Genomic DNA, 14,560 nt, shown 5'->3' with positions numbered 1-14,560 from the left:
CTCACACCAATACTGTCAATCCTAGAATACGAGTTCAGACTAAACCAGACAAAGGGTCTTCAAAGCCCTGAGCAAGTACAATTTACTTAATTCCTGCCCAATAAGGACTGCAAGACTATATCTTACATCAGTTGAATGCAAATCAAACACTTTAATAAGCTAAATCCTCACTAGATTGGAGGGATACATTTCCCATGAACTTTTAGTTAACAGCTAAATACCCTAATCAACTGGCTTCAATCTACTTCTCCCGCCACGAGCAAGAGAAGTCCTGGCAGGGTTGAAGCTGCTTCCTTGAATTTGCAATTCAAAATGATCACTCACCACAGGACTTGGTAAAAAGAGGGCTCAACCTCTCAACCTCTGTCTTTAGATTTACAGTCTAATACCTTCTCGTCCATTTTACCTATGTTCATAAATCGCTGATTATTCTCAACCAACCACAAAGACATTGGCGCCTTATATTTACTATTTGGCGCATGAGCCAGAATGGTGGCCACTGGCCTAAGCTTATTAATTCACGCTAAACTAGGCCAACCCGGCACACTGCTCGGATACACCCAAATTTACAATGTGGTAGTAACAGCCCACGCATTTGTAATAATCTTCTTTATAGTCATACCCATTATAATTGGCGGGTTTGGAAACTGGTTAGTGCCCCTAATAATTGGGGCACCCGATATAACTTTCCCCCGTATAAACAATATAAGTTTCTGACTGTTCCCTCCTTCTTTCTTATTACTACTAGCATCATCAATAGTTGAGGCCTGTGCAGGCACAGGCTGAACTGTGTATCCACCCTTAGCCAGAAACTTAGCACATGCAGGAGCTTCAGTTGACTTTACTATTTTCTCTCTACATTTAGCTGGTGTATCCTCAATTCTCGGGGCCATTAATTTTATCACTACTATTATCAACATAAAACCACCCACTATAACCCAATACCAAACACCACTATTCGTATGGTCAGTCCTCATCACAGCGGTATTACTTCTATTATCCTTACTTGTCCTAGCAGCTGGAATTACCATACTATTAACCGATCAAAACCTGAATACAACTTTCTTTGACCCTGCAGGAGGAGGAGACCCAGTCTTATATCAACACTTATTTTGATTGTTTGGACACACCGAAGTATACATTTTAATCCTACCTGGGATGATCTCATACATTGTAACTTACTACTCGGGGAAAAAAAAAACAAAAAAAACAAAAAACACCTCTCGGATATATAGGTATGGTATGAGCTATAATACCAATTGGGTTCTAAGATTTTATTGTATGGGCCCATCATATATTCACAGTAGGTACGGACGTTGATACGCGAGCATACTTTACATCAGACACTATAACTACTGCTATCCCTACAGGGGTAAAAGTATTTAGCTGACTGGCAACACTCCACAAGGCAATATTAAATGATCACCAGCCCTGATGTGAGCCTTGGGCTTCATCTTCCTTTTCACAGTCGGCAGACTGACAGGTAATGTCCTAGCTAATTTGTCATTAGACATTGTCCTTCATGATACCTACTATGTAGTCGCACACTTTCACTATGTGCACTCAATGGGAGCTGTTTTCACTATCATAAGAGGGTTTGTACACTGATTTCCACTATTCTCAGGATATACACTCAACTCAACATGAGCAAAAATTCACTTTGTGATCATATTCATGGATATCAATATAACCTTCTTCCCACAACATTTCCTAGGCTTATCTGGCATACCTCGACAATACTCTGACTATCCAGATGCCTATACAACTTGGAATACTATCTCATCAATAGGCTCATTCATTTCACTAACAGTGGTTATACTGATAGTCTTCATTATCTGAGAAGCATTCACATCCAAATGAGAAGTATTAGCAGTAGACCTTACTACCGCAAATTTAGAGTGACTAAGAATGTCCTCCACCATATCATACTTTTGAAGAACCAACCTACATTAATCTAAAATAGTCAAGAAAGGAAGGAATTGAACCCTCTCCTACCAGTTTCAAGCCAACATCATAGCCACTATGTCTTTCTTCATGAATGAGATATTAGTAAAACTTTATATAACTTTGTCGAAGTTAAGTTACAGTTGAAAATCTTGTATATCTCCATGGCATATCCCTTCCAACTAGGCTTTCAAGATGCAACATCACCCATCATAGAAGAACTACTACATTTTCATGACCACACACTAATAATTGTTTTCCTAATTAGCTCCCTAGTCCTCTATATCATTACACTAATACTTACAACTAAGTTAACACATACAAACACAATAGATGCCCAAGAGGTGGAGACTATTTGAACTATTCTCCCGGCCATTATCTTAATCTTAATTGCCCTGCTATCATTATGAATTCTTTTTTTTTTGAATTCTTTATATGATAGATGAAATCAACAGCCCATTTCTTACTGTAAAAACTATAGGCCACCAATGATACTGAAGCTATGAGTACACTGACTATGAAGACCTGAACTTTGATTCCTATATAATCCCAACACCAGACCTAAAACCAGGAGAACTGCGACTACTAGGAGTAGATAAATGAGTAATTTTACCTATAGAGAGAACAATCCGAATACTAATCTCCTCCGAAGATGTACTACACTCATAAGCCATACCCTCCTTGGGCCTAAAGACAGACGCAATCCCAGGGCACCTAAACCAAACAACTCTAATATCAGCATAACCAGGCTTGTTCTACGGACAGTGTTCAGAGATCTGTAGCTCAAATCACAGCTTCATGCCAATTGTTCTTGAGCTAGTACCCCGAAAATACTTTGAGAAATGATCTGTGTCTATGCTATAAATTCATTAGGAAGCTAAATTAGCGTTAGCCTTTTAAGTTAAAGATTGAGAGCCAAAGCTTTCCTTGATAACATGCCACGACTAGATATATCAACATGATTTGTTACTATTTCATCTATATTTTTAACACTTTATTATATTTCAACTAAAAATCTCAAAGCACACCTACTACCCCAACCCAAAATCAACACTCACTAAAATACAAAAACAATATGCCCCTTGAGAAACAGTATGAACGAAAATCTATTTGTCCCTTTCATAACCCCAGTAATAATAGGCATCCCTGTTGTCATCCTGATCGTTATATTCCCAAGCATTCTATTCCCAACATCAAAATGACTAATTAATAATTGCATAATCTCCCTTCAACAGTGATTAATTTAACTCACATCAAAACAAGTAATAGGTATTCATAACCACAGAGGACAAACCTGATCACTAATGCTTATATCGTTCATTCTATTTATTGGCTCAACCAATCTCCTTGGACTATTTCTCCACTCATTTACACCCACCACACAGCTCTCAATAAATGTAGGAATGGCTATCCCTCTATGAGCAGGTGCCGTCATTACAGGCCTCTGTAACTAAACAAAAGCATCTCTAGGCCACTTCTTACCACAAGGCACACCCACTTTCCTCATCCCTATGCTAGTAATTATTGAAACTATTAGCCTATTCATCCAGCCAGTAGCACTGGCCATACGACTAACAGCCAACATTATGGCAGGCCACTTACTAATACACCTAATTGGGGAGACAACTCTTGTGCTAGTAAGCACCAGCACATTCACAGCTCTCATTACATTTATCATTCTCGCCCTACTCACTATCCTCGAATTTGCTGTTGCTATAATTCAAGCCTATGTATTTACCCTCTTAGTAAGCTTATACCTGCATGACAACACATAGTAACCCACCAAACCCACACATATCACATAGTAAATCCTAGTCCTTGACCCCTCACAGGAGCTCTTTCAGCACTTCTCATAACATCAGGCCTAATCATATGATTCCACTTCAACTCAATAGTTCTACTAATACTGGGCCTATTAACTAATATTCTAACAATATATCAATGATGATGAGACATCATTCGAGAAAGCACTTTCCAAGGCCACCACACACCAACCATCCAGAAGGGACTTGGATACAGAATAATCTTATTTATCGTATCAGAAGTCCTATTTTTTACTGGCTTTTTTGAGTCTTCTACCACTCAAGCCTCACACCCCACTCCTGAACTAGGCATATGCTGACCACCAACAGGCATTCACCCCTTAAACTCCTTAGAAGTACCACTCCTCAACACTTCTGTGCTATTAGCCTCTGGCGTATCCATTACCTGAGCCCATCATAGCCTTATAGAAGGAAATTGCAAACATACTCCAAGCCTTTTCATTACAATTGCTCTCGGTATTTATTTTACACTACTACAAGCATCAGAGTATTACGAAGCCCCTTTTACAATCTCAGATGGAGTCTATGGATCAACTTTCTTCGTAGCCACAGGATTTCATGGACTGCATGTAATTATTGGATCTACCTTTCTTATTGTTAATTTCCTATGCCAACTAAAATTCCACTTCACATCCAGCTACCACTTCGGCTTCGAAGCTGCTGCTTGACACTGACCTTTTGTAGATGTTGTATAACTATTTCTTTACATATCTATTTATTGATGAGGCTCATAGTTCTTTTAGTATTAATTAGTACAACTGACTTCCAATCAGCTAGTTTAGGTACACCCCGAAAAAGAACAATAAACCTAATACTGACCTTATTAACAAACACAATACTAGCCTCATTACTCATACCTACCACCTTCTGACTTCCTCAACTAAACATCTATGCAGAAAAAACAAGCCCCTACGAGTGTGGATTTGACCCTATAGGATCTGCCCGCTTATGCTTTTCTATAAAATTTTTCCTAGTATCAATCACCTTCCTTCTTTTCGACCTAGAAATTGCCCTCCTACTACTCCTTCCCTGAGCAACCCAAACAAACAACCTAAAAATGATACTTATCATAGCCTTATTTTTAATTTCATTATTAGCGATCAGCCTGTCCTACGAATGAACTCAAAAGGGGCTGGAGTGAGCTGAATATGGTATTTAATTTAAAATAAAACAAGTGATTTCGACCCATTAGATTATGGTTAAATTCATAACTACCAAGTGTCCCTAGTACATATAAACATTATCATGGCTTTCACTATATCCCTTATAAGTTTACTGATATACCGGTCCCACCTAATATCCTCACTACTTTGCTTAGAGGGCATGATGTTATCACTATTTATCCTAGCAGCCCTGACAATCTTAAACTCATATTTCACCTTAGCCAGCATAATACCAATCATCCTACTGGTATTTGCAGCCTGCGAAGCAGCTCTCGGATTAGCCCTATTAGTAATAGTATCAAACACATATGGGACCAATTACATACAAAACCTCAAAACCTTCTCCAATGCTAAAATTTATTATTCCCACAATCATACTAATACCTCTAACTTGACTATCAGAAAACAACATAATCTGAATTAACTCCACAACCCACAGTCTATTAATTAGCCTTACAAGCCTACTTCTTCTTAACCAATTCAGCGACAAGAGCCTCAACTACTCATTAACATTCTTCTCAGATTCCCTCTCCTCATCATTACTAATCCTAACAACATGACTCCTCCCCTTAATATTAATAGCTAGTCAGTCCCACTTACTCAAAGAACCACTAATCCGAAAAAATTTTTACATCACAATACTAATCATGTTGCAAATACTTCTACTCATAACATTCACTGCCACAGAGCTAATCCTATTTTACATTATATTTGAAGCCACAATAGTCCCTACCCTTATTACCATTACCCATTGGGGTAACCAAACAGAACGACTTAATGCAGGACTCTACTTTCTATTCTACACATTAGCTGGGTCACTTCCATTACTAGTGGCATTAACATATATACAAAACATCATGGGCTCCCTAAATTTCCTAGTACTTCAATATTGAACCCAACCAGTATCCAACTCCGGGTCCAACGTCTTTATATGATTGGCCTGCATGATAGCTTTTATAGTAAAAATGCCCCTCTACAGCCTCCACCTTTGACTACCCAAAGCACACATAGAAGCTCCCATCGCAGGCTCCATAGTCCTTGCAGCTGTACTAAAACTCGGGGGCTATGGCATGCTACGAATCACGTCAATACTTAATCCCCTAACAGAGTATATAGCATACCCCTTCCTTATGCTTTCCTTATGAGGGATAATCATAACTAGCTCTATTTGTCTACGTCAAACAGACCTAAAATCACTCATCGCATACCCCTCAGTCAGCCATATAGCACTAGTTGTCGCAGCTATCCTCATTCAAACCCCTTGAAGTTATATAGGGGCTACCGCCCTAATAATTGCTCATGGCCTCACGTCGTCTATATTATTTTGCCCAGCAAGCTCAAATTACAAGTAAATCCATAGGCGAACCATAATCTTAGCCCGAGGCCTGTAAATTCTTCTCCCACTAATAGTCACTTGATGACTATTAGCAAGCCTAAGGAACCTGGCCCTACCCCCTACCATTAATCTGATCGGAGAACTGTTCGTAGTTATATCAACTTTCTCATGGTCAAATCTCACTATTATCCTAATAGGAACCAATATTGTAATTACAGCCCTATACTCCATGTATATACTAATCACAACACAACGCAGCAAATATACACACCATATCAATAACATTATGCCCTCCTGTACACGAGAACACGCCCTTATAGCCCTCCAATATCCTTCCACTTTTACTCCTGTCACTAAACCCCAAAATAACCTTGGGTCCCCTATACTGTAAATATAGTTTTAAAAAAAACTAGATTGTGGATCTAGCAACAGAAGACTAAGACTTCTTATTTACTGAGAAAGTATCGCAAGAACTGCTAATTCATGCTCTCATACTTAATAGTGTGGCTTATTTCAAACGTTTAAAGGATGGTAGTTATCCATTGGTCTAGGAGCCAAAAACCTGGTGCAACTTCAAATAAAGGTAATAAACCTATTCTCTTCTTTTGCCCTAATCACATTGCTAGTGCTAATTATTCTAATCATGATACCTAGTACAAACTTCTACAAAAATGATAAATACCCATCATATGTAAAAAATACTGTCTCCTGTGTGTTCATTACCAGTCTAATCCCAACAATGATATTCCTTCATACAGGCCAAGAAATATTCATTTCAAACTGACACTGAATTACTGTCCAAACCCTTAAATTGACACTTAGCTTCAAAATAGATTATTTCTCAATTATATTCATACCGGTGGCATTGCTCATCACATGATCCATTATAGAATTCTCAGTATGATATATACACTCAGATCCTTGTATCAACAAATTCTTCAAGTATTTACTCCTCTTCCTCATCACCATACTAATCCTTGTTACAGCCAACAACCTCTTCCAACTTTTTATTGGATGAGAAGGGGTACTGGAATCATAGCTTTCCTGCTCATTGGATGATGACATGGTTGAGCAGATGCAAACACAGCTGCTCTTCAAGCAATCTTATATAACTGAATCAGGGATGTTGGATTCATAATATCAATGGCATGGTTTTTATCTAACACAAATGCATGAGACCTGCAACAAATTTTCATACTCGACAAAAACCCATTAAACCTCGCTCTCACAGGACTCGTACTAGCTGCAGCTGGAAAATCATCCCAATTTGGACTTCACCCCTGGCTCCCCTCAGCAATAGAAGGTCCTACCCCAGTCTCGGCCCTACTCCACACAAGCACAATAGTTGTAGCGGGAATTTTCCTACTTATCCGATTTTACCCTTTAACAGAAAACAACAAACTCATTCAAACAATAATGCTCTGCCTAGGAGCCCTTGCCACCCTGTTCACAGCCATATGTGCTCTTACCCAAAACGACATTAAAAAAACTATCACCGTCTCTACCTCAAGCCAATTAGGTCTAATGATAGTGACAATTGGTGCCAACCAACCTCATCTAGCATTTTCACATATTTGCACACACACTTTCTTTAAAGCCATATTATTCTTATGCTCTGGATCCATTATTCACAACCTAAACAACAAGCAGGACATTCGAAAAATAGGAGGCTTATTCAAGACCTTACCCTTCACTGCAACAGCCCTTATCATTGGATGTCTAGTACTAACAGGAATACCTTTTCTCACCGGGTTTTACTCTAAAGACCTAATTATCAAGACCGCCACCACGTCTTATAACAACTCCTGAGCCCTATTAATAACTCTAACCGCTACCTCCCTCATAGCCATCTATAGCACTCGCATTATCTTCTTTGCACTACTAGGACAACCCTGCTTCTCTCCTTCAGCTCCTATCAATGAAAACAACCCACTCTTAGTTAACTCCATCAAGCGCCTATTAATCAGAAGTATTTTTGCTGGCTTCCTCATCTCCAACGGCATTCCTCCAACAACCATCCCCCTAATAACTATACCTTTATACTTAAAATTAACTACCCTTGCAGTAACAGCTCTGGGCTTTGTGCTAGCATTCGAAATCAATCTTAACACACACAACTTAAAATATACTCACCCCTCAAACTCCTCTAAATTCTCCACTCCCTTAGGATATTTCCCCACCATCATATATCACTTACCTCCCCATCTAAACCTATCAATAAGCCAAAAATTAGCAACCTCCTTACTAGACTTAATCTGACTAGAAAATATCCTACCAAAGACTACAGCCTTTATTCAACTAAAATCCTTCACACTAGTCTCAAACCAAAAAGGCCTTATTAAACTATACTTTCTATCATTCCTCATTACCATCACCCTGAGTATACTCCTACTTAATTACCCCGAGTAATCTCCATAATAACCACAACACCAATAAATAATGACCAGCCCGTAACAATCACCAACCAAGTACCATAGCTGTATAACACCGCGATCCCCATAGCCTCCTCACTAAAAAACCCAGAATCACCAGTATTGTAAATAACCCAATGCCCCAACCCATTAAACTTAAACATAATTTCCACAACCTCATCCTTCAAAATATAAAATACCATTAAAAACTCTACTACCAACCCTAAAAGAAATGTCCCTAATACAACCTTATTATAAACCCAAATCTCAGGATATTGTTCAGTGGCTATAGCCGTTGTATAACCAAACAAAACCAATATCTCCCCTAAATAGATCAAAAATACCATTAGACCCAGAAGTGAACCACCAAAATTTAACACAATCCCACACCCAACACCACCACCCACAATCAACCCTAGACCCCCATAAATAGGTGAAGGTTTTGAAGAAACCCCCACAAAACTAATCACAAAAATAATACTTAAAATAAATACAGTATATGTCATCATTATTCTCACATGGACTTCAAAAATGACCAATGACATGAAAAATCATTGTCATTCAACTACAAGAATACCAATGACCAACACCCGAAAAACCCACCCACTAATAAAAATCCTCAACAACACATTCATTGACCTCCATACCCCATCAAATATCTCATCATGATGAAATTTTGGCTCCTTATTAAGCGTCTGTCTAATCCTACAAATCCTAACAGGCCTATTCCTAGCAATACACTACACACCAGACACAACAACTGCCTTCTCATCAGTAACACACATCTGCTGAGACGTCAATTATGGCTGAATCATTTGATATATACACACAAAAGGAGCTTCCATATTTTTTATCTGCCTTTATGCCCATGTAGGACAAGGTCTATACTATGGATCTTACGCCTTTCAGGAAACATGAAACATTGGAATTATCCTACTACTTATAGTCATAGCCACCACATTCATAGGCTATGTCCTACCCTGAGGACAAATATCATTCTGAGGAGCAACTGTCATCCCAAATCTACTCTCAGCAATCCCATATATCGGCACCACCCTCATCGAATGAACTTGAGGTAGCTTTTCTGTAGACAAAGCAATCCTAACACGATTCTTTGCCTTCCACTTCATTCTCTTCTTCAATCTTTCTGTTTTTACATCTGGCCAATCAGGGCTGGAATTAAGCCATATATGTCTATGCCAGAGATGCTAAGATGTATGGAGAAATTTTTCTGAACAGAAAGACCTCCATCAGTAAAGGGAAAGTGAAGGGGCTAGGGCAGGGGTCCCCAACCTCCGGGCCACAGATCAATAGCAGTCCGTGGCCTGTTAGGAACCAGGCCACATGGTAGGAGGTGAGCAGCAGGTGAGCAAGCGAAGCTTCATCTGCCGCTCCCCTTCGCTCCCCATCATTCACATTACCGCCTGAACCATCCCCCTCTCATCCGTGGAAAAATTGTCTTCCACAAAACTGGTCCCTGGTGCCAAAAAGTTTGGGGACCACTGGGCTAGGGAGCTGAAAAATTGAAGAGTAAGTCCTCAGAGAGCAGCTTATTTATAAACACACACACACACACACACACACACACACACACCACACCTTTGAGACAAGGCTTAAAGTTAGCACATTAAATGGTCTATCTATTGAATAGTTTCTGCCAATTCAGTCCTGAGTTCTCCAAGGGCTGACTTTAATCTCTTCTTTCCATGAGTTCCTACGTCCACAGTCTCAGCAAAATATCTGTTGCTAGACCAATTCTCAGAAAACAGAGCTCGCAGAAGGAAGGTTCCTAGCAAGGGAATTAGAATCTGTTCTGTTCATCCATAGGAATAAAAGTATGATGGAACTAGACAATGGGTCTTTCCCACTGGGTGAAAGAGTGAGATAGAAATATTTTAAGTTGATTTTAGAGGTAGAACTTTTGGGTCCTGAGTTTGAACAAGCTGTTAACCTACAAAAGTCTCAGATTCTAATAACTGGCCTGCAGTCCTCACAGGGTTGTGATAATGTATGCAAAATCACTTTGCAAATGATGCAGCGTTGTACATATCTGACCCTTACTATTATTATCAATGACTATCTAACCTTCAAAATTAATTTTTGAGGCTCTGAGAGTCTAATCTTGCACAAATCTCTCCTTAAAGAGCCGTTCTATTCAGCCTCATGTAAGATTCTTTTGCTTCTGTCACATGTAATCAAGTGCCCTATTTGCCCTGCTTGGAGACATTACCCTAAAGAAGTGAGCTGGTGCAGGACCTATTTGCTCTTAGGAAAAGATGACTAATCTCTTTCTCCTTCTCTCCTGTGCCCCTAGTTTGGGCTTGGGCCATGCAATTCCAGGGCCCCAGGTACAGCCTGAGTTCACATGGAAAGGAAACCCATGGAAAAGAAGATGTGAAAGGAAGCCTTGGGGTGAGGAATAAAAAGAGAGATGTGAAGATGGGGATGTAGGGGCATGTGACCATCACCAAATTTGCCAGGTCCTCCTGTCCCCACTCTTCTCCTGGCTGGAGATTGTACCTCCTGTTTCCTACAGCTTTCTGGGCAAGCACCTATGGAGAGCAACTTTCCACAACAGTTTTACTTTCTGTGAAATCCTGGACTATCAGCAACTAGAAAGTTCCTCTCATTGCTTTTGTTGTCATACTGAGAACTTTTTTAATTGTCACTATATCATGGGCTTCAAAATTTAACTTTTATACAGGAAGCCCTTGCTCATGAATGTAAGTTATACATATTACCTGCTTTACTATCTACTCACAAATCTGCAGTTCAACTTTTGGACATGATTGGGTTTTTCATTTCTTTGGCTCTTAGATAGTTACATGTATTTTCAGTACAACTCTAAAGACATTCGATATCGTAAGACACGTAAATTTCCTATCTAATGATGATGACCAGTTGAGATTGGTGGACTCCTAAAATATGCAAATATATGTTCTATTGATAACAACAAAAAGACCTTTGAATTGACAAATCATGTACTTAACAAAAAGCATCTACAGACACCTAGGTATATGTGAGACTTGGCAAAATAGCTAGTGGTCAAGAAATCAAGCAATCATTTCTCAGAAGAGTGACTAGAATTAGTAGCAAAACAGACTGTTAGCAAATTTATGATTATGCAAAGCCTGTTATTTCACTGTACATTCTAGACATATCCCTTTATTCTAAGCCTAATTTGAGCCTAAAGCAATTTATGATTTTGGCTTTAAAACCCTGCACCAGAAATCTTCCCCCAAAGCCTATCCATGTAAAACATCCACAGTGTGTTTGCATGAACCTCCTGCCCAGCAATCAACATCTGCCTAGAGCTCATTTTGTGTTAACAGAAATTAATGGACTCATATTCTTTCATTTTCTTAGGACTATGTAACTGTTACAGATATCAAAAAACACATGCAGCTGAATTTTGGATTTGCACATGGCTTTACCTGACTTAAAGTTACTGTTCGAGGTCGTTCTAGTAACAAAACGCAGAACTTTAAACTGTAAGGAAAATAAGTTGTCATTTTAATGACCTTGTTATGGGAAAACAAACCAGACAAGAGGCTGAAAAATTCTACTGCAGTCCAGTAAAAAACTTTTATTCATCAAAATAAAACATAAGAAAAGATAATTCAATAGGAAAAATTGGGCAGAAGATGAAAACAGCATTTCACAGAAGAAAAGTCATGAATGGACAATAAACATAAGAAAATTTGCTTAACTTTATTTGTAAATAGGGAAATGCAAATTAAAACTAGCATGTTATACCATTTCAAATCTACTAGAGATGCAGAAATGTTAAGTACTGAATAAGGATGCAGAATGACAAGAACTCATATACACTGCTGATGGGACTGTAAATTGGTTCAATCACCTTCATAATTATGATTATAATAAAACTAGTGCTAGGTACTCTTTCAAGTGCTTTATATATATTAAGTCATTTAATCACTTGGAAAATTACTTGGCATTATCTTATTAAGTTGATAGTTTTCCTACTGGAGACTCAGTCATTCCCCTACTAGGTAGATACCCTAAAGGAAGTCTTATAAATACGCATCAGGAGACTTACTAAGAATGTTTACAGCAATGTAATTTGTAGTAGTAAAAAAAAATAACTATTAAAATGTTCCTCAAGAAGAGACTGGATAAGTAAATTTTGGTCAATTCACACATTCATACTGAAAAAACAAAGGTCACAAAATAAATGCCATTTACATAAAAATTAAAACCATATAAAAATGATGGGATGCTGGGCTGCACCCTACAGGCCTGCAAGCCTTGTAGTTGCCCAGCCTTGAGACTGAAAGAAAGAGCCCAGAGACAGCAACAGAGACATCAACAGCTTATTGGACAAGAGATCTTATATGGCTGAAGCAGAAGGGTCCTGGAGCAACACCCCATTGTGGATGGCAGACGGTGGGCAGGATGTGGCAGCAGTCTTTGCTACTCGGGGGAGGAGTCTACCATTAATAGTGGCAATTGACCTCAGGTGGGCTCAGCAGGTACCAGGGATTAATTAAGCCCCATAATTAAGAGGACTGGATAGTCATGTGAATGAAGCAGGCACTGGTCGAGCAGGGGATGTACAGAGAGCAAGAGAATAGCTATCTTGAATGACCTAACCATGCATGGGGTCAAAGGTTAAAAGCAAATATTTGTCAAGTTAAGCAGAAATATAAAATGTGGTTTAGGGATTCATTCATATTGAGAAAAACTATGGAAACATATCAAGGTGGTTAAGTGGTGTTAGTAAATGTTCTTTCTCTTAAGCTGTGTGTTAGTACAGGTGCTCATTCTATTACTCTTTATACTGTATATGTATGCTACATATATCTGTGTTTGACATATTTCACAGTTTTCTTTATAAGAAAAGTAAAAAAATGGTCTTGATTTTATTATTGCTCTGATATCATGAAGGAGACAGTGTCAGAAAGCCCTTAAGGCCCCTCGAATAGTACTGTGCATGCAGAGGACACTCAGTATTTGGAGCAAAGGAAGTTGATAGTTGGGAGAGTTGAGTTCACAATTCAAAGCATTTTCCCTCCCATATTCTCTTCCTAAGTTTTCTGGAGGTGACTTTTCAGTGAAAATATGTAATGTAACAACTATTTTGACTGGTGCTATCAATTCATTTTATCTTTTTGCCAGAAACTCTGCTGCAGCAAATATTTGTCAAGATAAAGAACTGACCAACACGTGGTGCTGAAATAGCCCTGCTCCCTCCTTTTAACAAACTCAGTTCCAAACTGATATTTGCCAGAGAATTCAGCTTTGCTGACTTTGTTCTTTCCTTGAGGGGAGGGAGAGCTAAAGTGTGAGTTTTCTCCCTTGCTACTTTACCAGTTTATTAGCTGAGCAAGTCACTCAACCTGGCCTTAGTTTTCTCATTAGTAAAATGGACATCATAAACAAATAAATGAATATAATTATCTATCTATCTATTTTTCTATCATCTATCAATCACTTGGAGCAGTGCCTAGCATGTAATCAGTGCTATCTAAGCCTTAGTTATTATTGTTATTATACATTGGTCATATACAGACTGTTGGTTTTGGACAAAATACTACAAATGACAGTGTTCTGATTAAACTGTGGTTCATCTTGTGAAAACAAAATGGACTTTTAACACTGGAAACATAATAACAAATAAACCAGATAGTGTAAAACTTGAGAATATTACAATCAGATAATTCTCAGCTTGTTATTTCTAAGTAGTGAATTAATGTTTTATATAAAACTGTGATATAATTTATCTTAGCATTTAAGTTCACATCCAGTCTCAACATGACATAACAATATCTTAAATTTAAATTTATACTAGCTCATACAATGTTATCACATGACATTTCATTTGCTCTTCAAATCACACTTTGAAATGGGAATAGTGATCCA

General features: G+C 38.5%; 4 pseudogenes; all 4 read left to right on the top strand.

Annotated features, from left to right (window-relative positions):
* Window positions 1–2,108: 2,108 nt before the first annotated feature.
* LOC132526268 (cytochrome c oxidase subunit 2-like) lies at window positions 2,109–2,790 on the top strand (annotated as a pseudogene).
* Window positions 2,791–3,038: 248 nt separating this feature from the next.
* Window positions 3,039–3,996, top strand: LOC132526266 (ATP synthase subunit a-like; annotated as a pseudogene).
* On the top strand, window positions 3,722–4,489 carry LOC132526267 (cytochrome c oxidase subunit 3-like; annotated as a pseudogene).
* Window positions 4,490–6,229: 1,740 nt separating this feature from the next.
* Window positions 6,230–8,790, top strand: LOC132526532 (NADH-ubiquinone oxidoreductase chain 5-like; annotated as a pseudogene).
* Window positions 8,791–14,560: the final 5,770 nt, after the last annotated feature.

Source organism: Lagenorhynchus albirostris, chromosome 9 (assembly GCF_949774975.1).
Source record: "Lagenorhynchus albirostris chromosome 9, mLagAlb1.1, whole genome shotgun sequence".
NCBI classification, from domain to species: domain Eukaryota; kingdom Metazoa; phylum Chordata; class Mammalia; order Artiodactyla; family Delphinidae; genus Lagenorhynchus; species Lagenorhynchus albirostris.
This window is presented reverse-complemented; position numbering and strand designations above follow the sequence as displayed.